The 15,588-nt window shown below is 45.9% G+C and overlaps 1 long non-coding RNA gene across 1 annotated transcript in view; it reads right to left on the bottom strand.

The window, feature by feature from the left end:
- Positions 1 to 2,039: 2,039 nt before the first annotated feature.
- Positions 2,040 to 15,588, bottom strand: part of LOC138750480 (uncharacterized) — a 474,155-nt gene continuing 460,606 nt past the window's right edge. The window contains exon 3 of the long non-coding RNA XR_011349356.1: positions 2,040 to 2,572. This is a non-coding gene — a long non-coding RNA (uncharacterized lncRNA). The remainder of the gene's footprint in view (positions 2,573 to 15,588) is intronic.

Below are 15,588 nucleotides of genomic sequence, written 5' to 3'. Positions count from 1 at the left end.
ACATTGAGAAAGACAACAGACTCGCCAAGGCAAATAGCGCCTTTGGAAGACTACAAGTCTGGAAAAACAACCAACTGAAAAACCTCACAAAGATAAGCGTATACAGAGCCGTTGTCATACCCACACTCCTGTTCGGCTCCGAATCATGGGTCCTCTACTGGCACCACCTACGGCTCCTAGAACGCTTCCACCAGCGTTGTCTCCGCTCCATCCTCAACATCCATTGGAGCGCTTACACCCCTAACGTCGAAGTACTCGAGATGGCAGAGGTCGACAGCATCGAGTCCACGCTGCTGAAGATCCAGCTGCGCTGGATGGGTCACGTCTCCAGAATTGAGGACCATCGCCTTCCCAAGATCGTGTTATATGGCGAGCTCTCCACTGGCCACCGTGACAGAGGTGCACCAAAGAAAAGGTACAAGGACTGCCTAAAGAAATCTCTTGGTGCCTGCCACATTGACCACCGCCAGTGGGCTGATAACGCCTCAAACCGTGCATCTTGGCGCCTCACAGTTTGGCGGGCAGCAACCTCCTTTGAAGAAGACCGCAGAGCCCACCTCACTGACAAAAGGCAAAGGAGGAAAAACCCAACACCCAACCCCAACCAACCAATTTTCCCTTGCAACCGCTGCAATCGTGTCTGCCTGTCCCGCATCGGACTTGTCAGCCACAAACAAGCCTGCAGATGACGTGGACTTTTTACCCCCTCCATAAATCTTCGTCCGCGAAGCCAAGCCAAAGATGATACGTTATGGCAGATGCAGAGACACCAGGTTCACAGTGAGGAGAAGGTTTTATGATGTTTGTTAGAGTGAGACAGATACTGTGACATTGATTTCACAGTGGTGGAAGATTTAACAGTACGATAAACAGTCCCAGGTTCTGTGACACCTGATAACCATTTGTTAGTGGATTTAACAGTGTAGGATTATGTGTAGCAGATATTTTGACAGAAGGTTCAAAGGGGAAAGAGGTTTAATGGCGATGTACGATAATCTGTGGCAGATAGAGAGACAATGGGTTTACAGTGGGGAGAAGGATGAACAGTGATGTATGATAAATTGTGGCAATACTGTGACATGATGTTCACAATATTATGAAGTTTTAATGGTGATGTATAATAAACTCTGGCATATACTATGACCCCAGTTTCACAGTGGGGAGAAGGTTCAACATTGATGTACAATAAACTACGTCAGATACTGTGACACCGGGTTCACAGTAATGAGAATGTTTAACAGTGATACACGATAAACAGTTCCAGATATTATGACACCGGGTTCACTGTGGAGAGATGGTTTAATGGTGATGTACGGCAGACTAAGACAGATACTATAAACTCCATGAGATACTGTGACACCAGGTTCACTGTGGGGAGTGGTTTAATGGTGATGAACGGCAGACTGAGACAGATACTATAAACTCCATGAGATACTGTGACACCGGATTCACTGTGGGGAGTGGTTTAATGGTGATGAATGGCAGACTGAGACAGATACTATAAACTCCATGTGATACTGTGACACCGGATTCACTGTGGGGAATGGTTTAATGGTGATGAACGGCAGACTGAGACAAATACTATAAACTCCATGAGATACTGTGACACCGGATTCAGTGTGGGGAGTGGTTTAATGGTGATGAACAGAAGACAGAGGCAGATACTGTGAAACCGGATTCACAATGGGGAGAAGGTCAATCACTACTGCACCATAAACTGTGCAAGATACTTTGATCTTAGGTTCACAGTGCGAGAAGGTTTCACAGTAATGAACGATAAACTGTGTCAAATACTGTGACCCCAGGTTCACAGTGGGGAGAAAGTTTAACGGTGATGTACGGTAAATTGAGATGGATACTGTGGCACTAGTTGAATCGAGGGAATGAGTTTAAACAGTGATGAACGATAAACTGTGTCAAATATTGTGACACTGGGTTCACATCCGTCATACGGTTGAACAGTAATGTACGATAAACTGTGTTTGATACTGTGACACCAAGTTCACAATAGGGTGAATGTTAATGGGAATGTAGGTAGATGGAGGCCGATACTGTGACACAGATTTCAGAGTATGGAGTAGATATAACAGTGATGTACAATAAACAGCGGGAGATACCGCATTCACAGTGGGGGAGAAGGTTAACGGGGATGGATGGTACATTAAGGGAGATACTGTGGCACCAGGTTCACAGTGGGGAGAAGGTTTAACTGTGGTAGACTGAGGTAGATACTATGACACGAGGCTCATTGTATTGTTAATTTCTCTTCATTACAACATCTAATTTATATGCTCCATTTTTCTTGTGGCAACTTCCAAACTTTACATAAAGTTAAATTCTAATCAGATTTTGTTCATTTAAATAGGTCACCATTAAAAGCCCAAATCATTTGGTCTCTAAAGTACACCTCACAAAATTAAATTCTTTACTTGGGTTTGGTTGCAACAGCTCTTCAGTTTGCTTCATTATTTTTTCAGTCCCTCGTTTTGTGTTTTCTTTTTTGCCTGTGCAGCTTCACCAAATGGGCATCCAACTCTCTCTTCTCAGCTTGACCCAACGTCTCCTCTGTAAACTTAAGCAAACCAAGGAGACCAAAGTTAAAATTTTCATATTTGCATTTTCAAAAACAAAAATGGTGCTGTGACTTGCAGTTTCACATCTTAATCCCACTTGCTAAACTTGCAAGCAACTGCACCTCATCCTACAGCTGGAAAATTGCAAGAGAACTGCTGGGTTAAAGCAAAGATTCCTCCCAGTCACCTCATTAAAGGCCTCCAAGTTAACAACAGATAGCAACCTGAAAGATAAATACAAAGATCTGTATCAGGAATATTAACGGGCTTTTAAAAAAAAATCATTTCCACTATTGAAAGAAAACTCAGGCTTTTGTTGAACAATTCCTGTTGTATTCCTCAAAGTGGTTTGAATCTTGATTTCAAGCAGAGTCATTTGGTGAGATTGTTGGTCCAGAACAAACCCTGCCCACACACTCCCTTAAATACCTCCAAAGTCCTGGCTCAGCTCTGCTCCATGCTAAAGCTATCAGAGCTTTTCTGAAGAGATATCAGAATTCAGATGCAGATACGACGAGTCAGAAACACCCTAATACTTCCCTGAACAACACACCTCTCTCTGAAAACCAGCAAGAACCTTCCTGAACTGTAATGTTTTTTTTACCTTTCGAGCACCAAAGCCTGGTGAATTTTACATATGTTAAATTCTGTGCACAGTATAAGAATGGCCTGCAACCAGTGAACTTTGAGGAATGAGAAGTGAGATTGGACTGTGAACCAAAGAACTTTTCTGAACTTACACACACATTACACACACGTGCACTTAGAATTAGAAGGGGGGTAAGTTAAGTAAAGTAATTTAAAGTAGTAAAACAGTCATAAGTTGAAGTGTAATTCCATATTCATATTTAAAGATAATTAAAATCAATGGCGAATCTGTCTGCCTCACAGCAGGAAAAAGGCAATTTTGTGTGATAAGACACTTTTTAATTATATGACAGTAAATAGAGAGAGAGGTTCAAGTTTCAAACTATTACAAACTCCAGTCACCAGAGCTACCTGGATTATACCTCTTCCCACTTTATTTTTTTGCAAGGACACCACATTGTATATTGATATGTTTTTGAAAGAGATTATTGTAGGAGTCGTGGAGACCACAAACAAACACAAACACTTCACAAAACAGCTCTTATTTAAAATGCAAGAGCTTTGCTGATAGAGAGTCATTCAGGTGCCAAGAGCCTTTGCAAAGACAAAACAAGGAGACTGCTTTGCTAAAGAATTTCAAAAGCAGGTGTAAATGGATTATTGATTTTAAATCAACTGATGAATGGACTCAGAAGTTTGGGTCCAGTGCAGTAATCTGGCTGGTTGCAGTTTGCTGTTCTAAGAAGGTCATGTGCTTTTGCAAGCATAGAGGAGAGACCAAATATGCTTTTTCTAATAGAGAGATGCAAGCTGAAGACGGTTTGTGAGTTCTCAGTTCAGCCTGTTGAAAAACTTTTAATCCAAACTATAGGAAATGGCTGGCCTGAGTGTTTCACCTGAAATAAGGAAAACAAAAGGAACTCTATGGTGACCTGCAGAAGAGGTGATCATTTGGAAAACCGTGACGGGTTTCATTGACAAGACCCCAAAGTGGCTGATCAGAGGGAATCAGTTTTTGTGTGTCCAATGAGCAAGAAATCCCTCTCTGAAACCAACAAGAGCCTTCCTGGACGGGTAACCATTCACTTTTAAGCACCAGAGCTTGGTGCAAATTCATAAATGTTGAATTCTGTGCACAGTATAAGAATTGATAGACACCAGTGAACATGGAGTTGTGTCAAAGAACTTTATGCACATTAAATACACCTGCACTGAGAATTAGAACGGGGCAATGTAAGGCTGTTAAGTTAATAGTGATAATTTAAAGTTTGATCCTGTTTTTTTGTTTAAAGAAAATTGAAAATGACGTTTGTTTAAGTATCTTTTGTCTTGGTGATTTTCTATTGCTGCTAGGTTTTGGGTCCTCTGGCCTTGTAAAAGTCCCAAGGAGGTTTTCTACTCCAGAACACCCAAAATGTCTTATTTCTTCAATAAATGCAGATTCCCCCATAAAGCCTGCACCCATATCTCCAATTCTCTTTCTGCCCTTACCCCACCTCCTCTCTGGCAGAACAAGGACAGAATCCTCAGATTTCTAACTTACCACCCATCAGCTGCCACATCTGACACATTATCCTTGAACACTTCCAACTTCAGCACCATTCTCTAACCTGCTACATCTAACCCACTCCACTCAGATCCTCTTTTCACAGGGGCACGTCTTTCTGTGACTCCCTCGACAGCACTTCCCTCTCCCTCGACAGCACTTCCCTCTCCACCCACCACCACCTGACGCACTCCCCTTTGGAATTGCAGAAATTTCCAAACTTGTCCCTCCATTTCCTGCCACCTCCATCCAAGGCCACTATCAGACCTTCCAGGTGAGGCACTGTTTCACATGCACCCCATCCAACCTAATCTACTACATTTGGTCGACTCAGTTGACCTCGATATCACCAAGACCAAATACAGACTGGGTAGCCATTTTGCTAAACACCTGTGCTCTGTGGATCTAACCTTGAGCTTCCTGTGGCCTACCATATCATTTCTCAAACCCTTCCAGCAACATGTCTGTTGGCCCCATCCTTTGGCAGGCTGAGGGCATACAAACTTAAAGAAAACATATTATATTCCTCCTGGGCAGCCTTAAACTCTATAGCATGAATACGAATGTTTCTAATTTCAACCAATCACTCAATTTCAGTTTCCAGGTCTTGATCTACTGCCCATTTGAATAAAATTACTCCTTTAAGGTAGAAGAGTTGACAGTGGTGTTTTCCCCATGTCGCTTGCCATTGAACAACTGGCAAAATTAAGTTGCGCTTGTTGCAAAATGAATGGTGTTATTGTTCAAAATCTCCCTGAGATTGAAAGTATTCTTGTACTGAATAGACATCTGGGCCAAATGGCTATTTAAGGAAAATCTGTACCTGATTGTACATCCTGAAGTACAATGACTACTTCTATCCACTAAAGATTGTTACATCTATACAGAACATGTATTAATACACAAAACAATCACATCTCCTTATTGGTCAGGAAGCGCCTAAACTTCCCAAGGAGACTGAGGAGGTCAAGGCCAACGGCTCTCATCCTGAGATTTTACAGGAGCGCAGTTGAGTCTCCTGTCTGGCTGCATCATTGGATGGTCTAGTAGCTGTAAAGCATCAGACAGGAATGATGCAAAGAGTTGTGAGGATCACTGGGGTCTCCCTTTCTTCTGTAGATGACATTTACTGGGAGTGTTGTTTAAATAGGGCTCAAGGAATTGTAAAAAGACCATTTCCATCCAGTGCACAGCATCTTTAACCACGTCCATCATCAAAATCAGGACTGCCAGGCTGGGGAATAGCTTCTTCCCACAGGCTGTGAGATGGAAGAAAAGTATCCTGTAAGTGGGATAATCATCCCAAATATTTATATATGTAGCGGCTACTTCGATAGGGCTACTAAAGCAACACACCCACACACACACACCAGGTTAGTCAACACAAGACTGCTTTATTCAGACTTTACAGGCTTTTTTGATTTAGTGTGTCCTGGGCTCCATGGGACATCATTATGAGTTTGCTTCTGAACCACAGGACCGCAGATTTAAATGAAGCCGTGTGAGTGTCCCGTGCCATCCGGCAGGAGAATCCACAGATCAACGTGCCGTTCCACGCCACGAAGCACCACGCCTGGACAGTCAATTAAATGGATGAGTTCCCAACTGTCTGTCTTATATTTTCACTCGCGTGCCAAAGAACCTTACCCGCTCGGCCCACTACACAGCTGCTAAACCACCCAGTTCCCCCCCAGAACCTTCACAGAAACTAAAACATCAGCTGCATGCACCTGAGGTGGACACCCTCGCCGTCTGGGCTGGGGGCACTGAAATAGGTGAAGCGGGCTTCACATGGGCAGGCTTGAGTCTACACGAAACAGCTGTGAATGTCCCCTTATGTCCAAAGTATACACAAGCCCATCCTTCTTCACCACATGGAAAGGGCCCTCATACGTTAATTGTAATGGCGCTCCTGGGACCTGTCTGCGCACAAAAACAAAATCAGCGTCCAGGAATGGTGGGGCACATTCTGTTTAGGTGATCCATGCCAGTGGGTAGGAAAAAGTTTGCTGATCATGACTCCATGTCAAAGCTGTGAAGGAAATTCAGGTCAGAGTTGGTTGTGAAATGAATGTCCCATGAAACTGTAAGAACTGTACCATAAACCATCTCTGTGGCCAATGCTGACATATCTTCCTTTGAAGAGATGTGCACTCCGAATAGAACCCATGGCAACTCATCGACCTAATTGGGAATGGTGAGTCAGGCCTTAAGTGCGGACTTCAGTTGCCAGTAGAAATGTTCCACAAGTCTGTTGGACTGTGGATGATTTGTGCTCAACGATCTGAAGTAATGTGTGTTGGAAAACCAAATCTAGCCATCCAATCGACAGTGAATGCTCTTGCCCTTGTCTCAGTGTCACTGGATGGCAACGGGACAGCCCGTGACAAGCGTGTGAAACGTTCTATGACTGTTAGAATGTATTTCAAAATTTGAGATAATGGCAATGATCCAAGCAGATCCACATGCACGTGTTCCAACCGCCTGTGTACCACCGGGAAATGTTGAAGAGGTGCCTTATTGTGCCGCTGAATTTTGGCAGTCTGGCAGGTGGTACCTGTGCAGACCCATTATGCAACACCCTTTTTTAGTCCATGCCATACATATTTATTTGACATGAGCTTGACAGATGTTCTGATGGACAGATGAGACAAGGTGTGTATCTGGTCAAAAAGGCATTGCCTCCAAGATATCAGGAATCACTGGTCTAATGTAGCCCAAAGACATGTCACAAAGTAAGGTTGGCCGCCCAGTTGTGATGCCACCTGCAGTATGTCCAAGTTAGTCATGGTCGTACTATATGGCTGACCATCGGGGTCCATTGCCTGGACACTGGCTAATTCAGGAATATCAATCTCATCCTGAATATGATATACAGTCGGTCTGGACAGAATATTCATGACGCCATTGTTTTTACCAGATGTTTCCAAGTAGATTTAAGGGAATTCTAAATATCTGCCCTAAGTGCCAATAAGCTGCTGGCAGGTTTGAACAGCATTCTTCAACCCAAGTGGCATCCTAAGAAATTCAAAAAGCCCAGAAGGGGTAATAATTGCCATTTAAGGAATGTAATAGTTATGGGCTGGGATAAATGGGGAACAGTGGGGAACAGATGGGGCAAAGTGGGGAACATTGTGAAGAATGGGCAACAGGGTGGAACAGATGTGGTACACCTGTTCCCCACTATTCCCCAGCTGTTCCCCACCAGTTCCCCACTATTCACCACCGTTCCCCATGATTCCCCACTCTTCCCCTCATTTCCCAATCTGTTCCCCACTGTTCCTCCCATTTGTCTCTGTTCCCCACTGTTCTCCATTGTTCCTCAGCGATCCCCACTTTTCCTCATCTCTTCCTTTCATTCCTCAATTTTCACCTCTGTTGCCCACTATACACCACTTTTCCCCTCTGTTCCCCACTGTTCCCTCATTGTTCCCCACTGTTCCTAAAAGAAGTCTGTAAAGTCTGAATAAAGCAGTCTTGTGTTGACTAACTTGGTGTGTGTGTGTGTGTTTGTGTGTGTATTACTTTAGTAGCTCTACCGAAGTCGCCTCTGCAATTGGGGACCCCAAATGCAAGATTCAGGGAAACTTGAATCTCCAGTTACCATGGACACAAGGACGGCAGCAGCTGTTGCCATCACGGCTGCAGTTAATGTGGTGGAACTTCACTTCCCTCCTTTCTGGACACATCAACCTCGGGTATGGCTTAATCAGGCTGAAACCCAGATTTGTCTTGTGGCATAATGGCAGAGGACATGAAATTCTGCCATGTAATAGGTGCATCGGACACTGCTGCAGCGTCTCAAGTAATAGAATATGTTGCCAATCCCCTGGCAGAAAACCAGTAAACCAGGTTCCGCCAATTTCTCCTGGACTCGCTGGAATTGACTAGACATGAGCACGACTTTTAAATATGGAGGACCTAGGTGATAGGAATCTATCCGATTTAATGAATGAGATGCTCGCATTAGCAGATGGTTATTCTCATTGTTTACTTTTTGAGACTCTATTCCTGTCCAAACTCCCAGGTCGTGTCGCAATACCAATCATTAACATGGATTTCCACCATCCCCATGACGTAGCGCAGGAGACTGACAGGCTGGATCACACTCCAACGCTAGAGTCTGCTCACGTACAGACTGTTTTCGCAGCAGATCCATATCCCGTTTCCTATGAGCCAACTATATCTTCAGTTCAGTTAAAGAAGAATGAACGTGCTGACAGGCGGTGAGAATGGTGTTTTTACCATGGCCGTTGGTGAAAAATGCCCATAAATGTGTCCCGACATGTACCTATTACAGAAAAAAGGCAGGAAACGATAAGGCCGTCTACCATTTATGGCCATGGCAGCTGGCACAAGCACGTCCCATTGTATCTTCCAAGACTGCGCTGGTAAGCACAGGTTCATTGTAGACACGAGTGCTGAGGTTCGTTTGCTCCCACCAACCTATTTTGAAATAAAACCCACATAAACAACACCACCTGACTCTTCAAACACAAATGGGACGAAAATTCCCTGCTTTGGCACAGGATAGGTCACGATTGGGATAGGAGGTGTGACATTCCATTGGAATTGCCTATTGGCTTCCATTGCACAGCCTATTTTGGGTGCAGATTTTTTAAGGTCCCATGACTTGCCAGTAGATGTGAAGTGGAGGAAATTGGTTCCTGCTACCACTTTTCAAACATACCCTCTGGGATGCAGCAAAGGGAGAGTTTCCCACCTCGGGGTGCATACCTTGAACAAATGTGCACATGCTGCTCTGCTCAACGAATTTCCCTGTACTCTCTCACCTAATTTCAATATCTCATAAACAGCCCAGGGTGTGTCCCATTACATAGACACTTCAGGCCCACCAAATTACGCCAGGGTTCGTCATCTTCCACCTGATAAACTGCGCAGGCAAGGGCAGAGTGAACTGCAATTGAGGAATTAGGTATCATTCAGCGCTCCAACAGTCCTTGGGCATCACTGTTAAACATGGCACCCAAGAAAACAGGTGGATGGACACCCTGCAGCGATTACCGTAGGATCAATAACTACAGCCGACAGATACCCTATACCTCATATGCGAGATTTCACTGCCCATCTGCACAATTTCTGTGCTTTCACCAAGGTAGATCTTGTCATGAGATCAAGTGTGGGGAAAAGTAGGGAATGGTGTGGAACCGTGGTGATCACTGCAGTAAAATGGAGAACACGGGAATATTGGGGAGCAGGGTGGAACAATGAGGAAAGGGGAACAGATGGGAAAGAGTGGGGAACACTGCAGAACAGAGGGGAACAAAAGGGAGCAGGGGGATTGATGGGAATCAGTGGGGAACTGTGGGTAATAGGTGGGATACTGCTAGAAAACAGTTGGGATTGGTGGGGAACAGTGGGGAAAGTTGGGGAACAGGTGAAGAACAATGGGCTACAGTGCAGAACTGTGGGGAACAGATGTGAAACAGTAGAGAACTGTTTGGGAACAGCTGGAGAACAGAGGGGAACTGATGGGGAACAGTGGGGAACCATGGGGAAACAGGTGGGAAACTGGTAGGAAACAGTTGGGATTGGTGGAGAAGAGTAGGGAACATTTGGGAACAGGTGAAGAACAGTGGGGGACAGTGATGAACTGTGGAGTAAAGAGGTGGAACAGTAGGGTACAGTGGAAAAATTGGTGAACAGCTGGAAAACAGAGCCGAACTGTGGGGAGCAGGGGAACAGTGTGGAAGAGATGGTGAACGGTGGAGAATGGGGGAAAAGTGGGGAATTGGTGGGAGACAGTTGGGGAACAGTGGCGAACAGGTGTGGAATAGCTGGGGAACAGTGGGAACAGGTTTGGAACAGTAGGAAAACGGTGGGGAACAGTGGGGAAAAGATGAGGGACAGTGGGAAACAGTTTAGAACAGATGAGGAACTGATGTGGAACATTAGTGAACAGTGGAGAAATGTGGGGAACTATCGGGAACATGTGTCGAACAGCTGGGGAACTGTGAGCAACTCTGGGAAACATTGGTGAAAACTGGGGAACTGTTGAGGACAGTGGGGAGCAGTGGGGAACAGATGGTGAACAGTGGAGAACTGTGGGAAACAGTGTGGAAAATTAGGTCACAGATGGGAAAAAGAGGAGTATCTGATGGGCAACAATGGGAAACATGGGGTGCAGTGGGTAACAGTTGGGATCTGTTGGGTACAGTCGGGAACAGTGAGGAACAATAGGGGAAAGTGGGAGAAATGGGGAACAGTTGGGAACAGAGGGGAAAAGTAAAGAACAGAGGGGAACAGTGGTGAACAGAGTGGAAAAGTAGGGAACAGTTTAGAATAGATGGAGAGAAGTGGGGAACAGTGAGGAACTGTGGGAGACAGTGGGAAACAGAGGAGAAGATTAAGTAACAGTGGGGTATACAGGGTAACGGGGAGAGCAGTGGGGAACAGAATGTGAACATTGGAGAATGTGGGGAACAGTGGTCAAATGTGTGTGACAGATGGAGAACTGTGAAGAACAGTGGGAAACACGGGGCACAATTAGGGAACAGTGGTGTATAGTGGGCAACAGTGGGGAAAATTGAGGTACAGAAGGAAGACATGGGGAAAAGTGGGGATCACTGAGGAACAGTGGAGAACAGTGGAACAGAGACAAATAGGGGGGAGCAATGGGGAACAGATATTGACCTGTGGAGAATGTGGGAACAGTGGGGAACAGATTGGGAAATGAGGGGAAAAGTGGGGAACCATGTGGAACAGTGGTGAAAAGTGGGGAACTGATAGGAAACAGCTGGATAACAGTGGGGAACAAATGGGCAACAGTGGGGAACCATGGGACCTGGTGGGAAACTGAGGGGTCAAAGGGAAGAATGAGTAACAGTGGGTAATAGATAGCGAACTGTGGAGAACGGGGTAATAGTGGAGAAAAGTGGGTAACTGATGGGTAATGAGGGGAACAGTGGAGAACATTGGGGAATAGGAGGAACAGTGGGGAACAAATGGGGGACTGATGGGGAATAGTGGGGAATAGTCAGGAACAGTCAGTAATGGTGGTGAACAGATGTGGAACAATGGCAAAAATGGGAAACAGTGGGGAAAAGTGGGGAACTAAAGGGAACAGTTGGGATCAGTAGGGAACAGGTGTGAAATAGTGGAGAACAGTGAGGACAATGAGGAACAAGGGGAACAGATGGGGTATAGTGGGGTACACTGCAGAACTGTGGAGAACATTGGGGAACAGTGAGGAACAGTGGAGAAAAGTGGCGAACAGTAGGAAACAGTTCGGGAACATCTGGATAACAGTGGAGAGGTGGAGAACAGTGAAGAACCATGGGGAACAGTAGGCAACAGAGCGGAACAGTGGAGAACTGTGGGGAATAGTCGGGAACAGTGGTGATCAGATGGCGAACAGTGGGAAAAATGGGGAACAGTTTGGCTACAGTTGGGAAAAGTGTGGAACAGTGAAGAACTCTGGGGAACAGTGGGGAACAGAGGTGAACAATGGGGAATTGGGGTAACTGTGGAAAAAATTAGGGAACAGATGGGGAACAGCTAGAGAACATTGGGAAACAGTGCAGAACATGGGGGAAAATGGAAGAGTGGGGAACAGATGGAGAACAGTGGGGAAAAATGGGCAACAGTGTGGAACAGATGTGAAACAGTCTGGAAGCATGGGGAACACTGTAGGACAATGGGGATCAGAGGGGAATATTGGGGAGCAGGGGGGTCAATGAGGAAAGGAACAGATGGGAAACAGTGGGGAACACTGCAGAACAGATGAGAACAGAGGGGAACAGTAGGGACCAGGGGGAACCGATGGGGAACAGTGTGGAACCGTGAGGAACAGGAGGGAAACTGCTGGAAAACAGTTGGGATTGGTGGGGAAAAGTGTGGAACAGTTGGAGAAAGGTGAAAAACAGTGTGGTATAGTGAATAATTGTGGGAAATAGATGTGGAACATTAGGGAACGGTAGAACAAATGGGGAAGAGTGGGGAACAGTTTGTGAATAGCTGGAGTACAGTGGGAAACAGTGAAGAACTGTGGGGATCAGTGTGGAACAGATATGGAGCATTAGGGAACAATGGGAAAAATGGGGAACAGTGGTGAACAGTTTGAGAGCAGAAGGGGAACAGTGGAGAACAGGTGTGGAACAGTAGGAAACAGTGGGAAAAATGGAGAACAGTGGTGAACAGTTTGAGAGCAGCTGGGGAACAGTGGAGAACAGGTGTGGAACAGTAGGGAACAGTGGGAAAAATGGGGAACAGTGGTGAACAGTTTGAGAGCAGCTGGGGAACAGTGGAGAACAGGTGTGGAACAGTAGGAAACAGTGGGAAAAATGGAGAACAGTGGTGAACAGTTTGAGAGCAGCTGGGGAACAGTGGAGAACAGGTGTGGAACAGTAGGAAACAGTGGGAAAAATGGAGAACAGTGGTGAACAGTTTGAGAGCAGCTGGGGAACAGTGGAGAACAGGTGTGGAACAGTAGGGAACAGTGGGAAAAATGGGGAACAGTGGTGAACAGTTTGAGAGCAGCTGGGGAACAGTGAAAAACAGGTGTGGAACAGTAGGAAACAGTGGGAAAAATGGAGAACAGTGGTGAACAGTTTGAGAGCAGCTGGGGAACAGTGGAGAACAGGTGTGGAACAGTAGGGAACAGTGGGAAAAATGGGGAACAGTGGTGAACAGTTTGAGAGCAGCTGGGGAACAGTGGAGAACAGGTGTGGAACAGTAGGAAACAGTGGGAAAAATGGAGAACAGTGGTGAACAGTTTGAGAGCAGCTGGGGAACAGTGGAGAACAGGTGTGGAACAGTAGGGAACAGTGGGAAAAATGGGGAACAGTGGTGAACAGTTTGAGAACAGCTGGGGAACAGTGGAGAACAGGTGTGGAACAGTAGCAAACAGTGGGAAAAATGGAGAACAGTGGTGAACAGTTTGAGAGCAGCTGGGGAACAGTGGAGAACAGGTGTGGAACAGTAGGGAACAGTGGGAAAAATGGGGAACAGTGGTGAACAGTTTGAGAGCAGCTGGGGAACAGTGGAGAACAGGTGTGGAACAGTAGGGAACAGTGGGAAAAATGGGGAACAGTGGAGAATGGATGGGTAACATTTGGGAACAGCTGGAGAACAGTGAGGAACTGTGAGGGAACAGTGGGTAATGGGGAGAATGAGTAACAGTGGAGAACAGAGGGTAACAGGGGTGAGCAGTAGGGAACACTGGAGAATGTGGTTAACTGTTAAAAAGTGTGTGACAGGTGGGGAACAGCAGGGAACACTTGGGAAAAAGTTGAGGAACAGTGGTGTATAGAGGGCAACATTGGGGAAAATTGAGGAATGGAAGGAAGGGATGGGGAACAGTGGAGATCTCTGCAGAACAGAGGAGAACAGTGGGCAACAGCGGGGAATAGTGGGGACCAGATAGGGAATTGTGGAGAACGGGGGAACAGTGGGGAACAGATTGGGAAATGAGGTGTCAGTGGGGATCCATGGGGAACCGTGGGGAACAGGTGGGAAAATGCTGGAAAACAGTTGGGATTGGTGGCGAACAGTGCGTAACAGTTGGGAAACAGGTGAAGAACAGCATGGTACAGTGAAGAATTGTGGGTAACAGATGTGGAACAATAGGGATCAGTGGGATAAATGGGGAACAATTAGGGTACGGCAAGAGAATAGTGAAGAACTGTGTGGAACAGTGCGGAACAGATATGGAACAGTAGGGAACAGTGGGGAAAATGAGGAAGAGTTGGGAACAAAGGGGAACAGTGGGGAACAGCGATGAACTTTGGGAAATAGTTGGGAAAAGGTGGGGAACAGTTTGGTTACAGCTGGAGAACAGTGGGGACCATGCAGAACAGGTGAAGAACAGTGGAGTACAGTGAAGAATTATGCGGAACTGTGGGGAACAGCTGGAGAATATTGGGGAACATTGGGGGACAGTCAGGAATGGTGGTGAACAGAGGTGGAAAGGTGGGAAAAAAGAGAAACAGTGGGGAAAAGTGGTGAACTGTGTGGAACAGTGGGAAGCAGATTGGTAACTGTAGGAGAACAGTGTGGACCCATGGGGAACAGTGGGAAAAATGGGGAACAGATCGGGAACAGATCGGGAACAGCTGGAGAACAGTGGGGAACTGATGGGGAACATGTGTCGAACAGGTAGGGAATAGTGAGGAACAATTGGGGAACAGTGGGGAAAAGTAAGGAACATTTGGGGAATAGTTGTGGAATAGTGGAGAACAGTTGTAAAACATTGGGGAACAGTGGTATAAATGGGGAACAGAGGGGAAAAGTGGGGAACTGTGGAACAGTGGGGAATAGTTGTGGGACAGTGGGGAACTGAATATGAAGATTGGGGAACATTGCAAAAATTGGGCAACAATGCAGAACAGATGGGGAACAGTGGGGAAAAGTAATTGTGGAGCAGTTGTTAAATAAAGGAGAACAGGTGTGAAACAGTGGGGAAAAGTGTGGAACCGTGGGGAAAACTCTAGAAAAATGATGAACAGGGGAATATTAGGGAGCAGGGTGGAACAACGAGGAAAGGGGAACTGATGGGGAACACTGCAGAACAGAGGTGAGCAAAAGAGTATAGGGGGAACAGTTGGGAATCTGATGGGAAACAGTGGGGAACTGTGGGTAATATGTGGGAAAATGCTGGGATAAAGTTGGGATTGGTGGGAAAGTGGGGAAAAGTTGGGGAACAGATGTGGAACAGTAAGAAAAATGGGGAACAAAGGGGAACAGTGGTGAACAGTGGGGAACAGTTTAGGAACAGCTGGAGAACAGAGGGGAACAGATGGGGAACTGATGGGGAACACAGGTAAACCAAGGGGGACAGGTGGGAAACTGCTGGTAAACAGTTGGGATTGATGGGGAAGAGTAGGAAACAGTTGGGGAACATGTGGAAAAAAGTGGGGTACA

Source organism: Narcine bancroftii, unplaced genomic scaffold, assembly GCF_036971445.1.
Source record: "Narcine bancroftii isolate sNarBan1 unplaced genomic scaffold, sNarBan1.hap1 Scaffold_153, whole genome shotgun sequence".
NCBI classification, from domain to species: domain Eukaryota; kingdom Metazoa; phylum Chordata; class Chondrichthyes; order Torpediniformes; family Narcinidae; genus Narcine; species Narcine bancroftii.
Note: the sequence above shows the minus strand (reverse complement) of the source record. Positions and strands in the feature narration are given on the sequence as shown.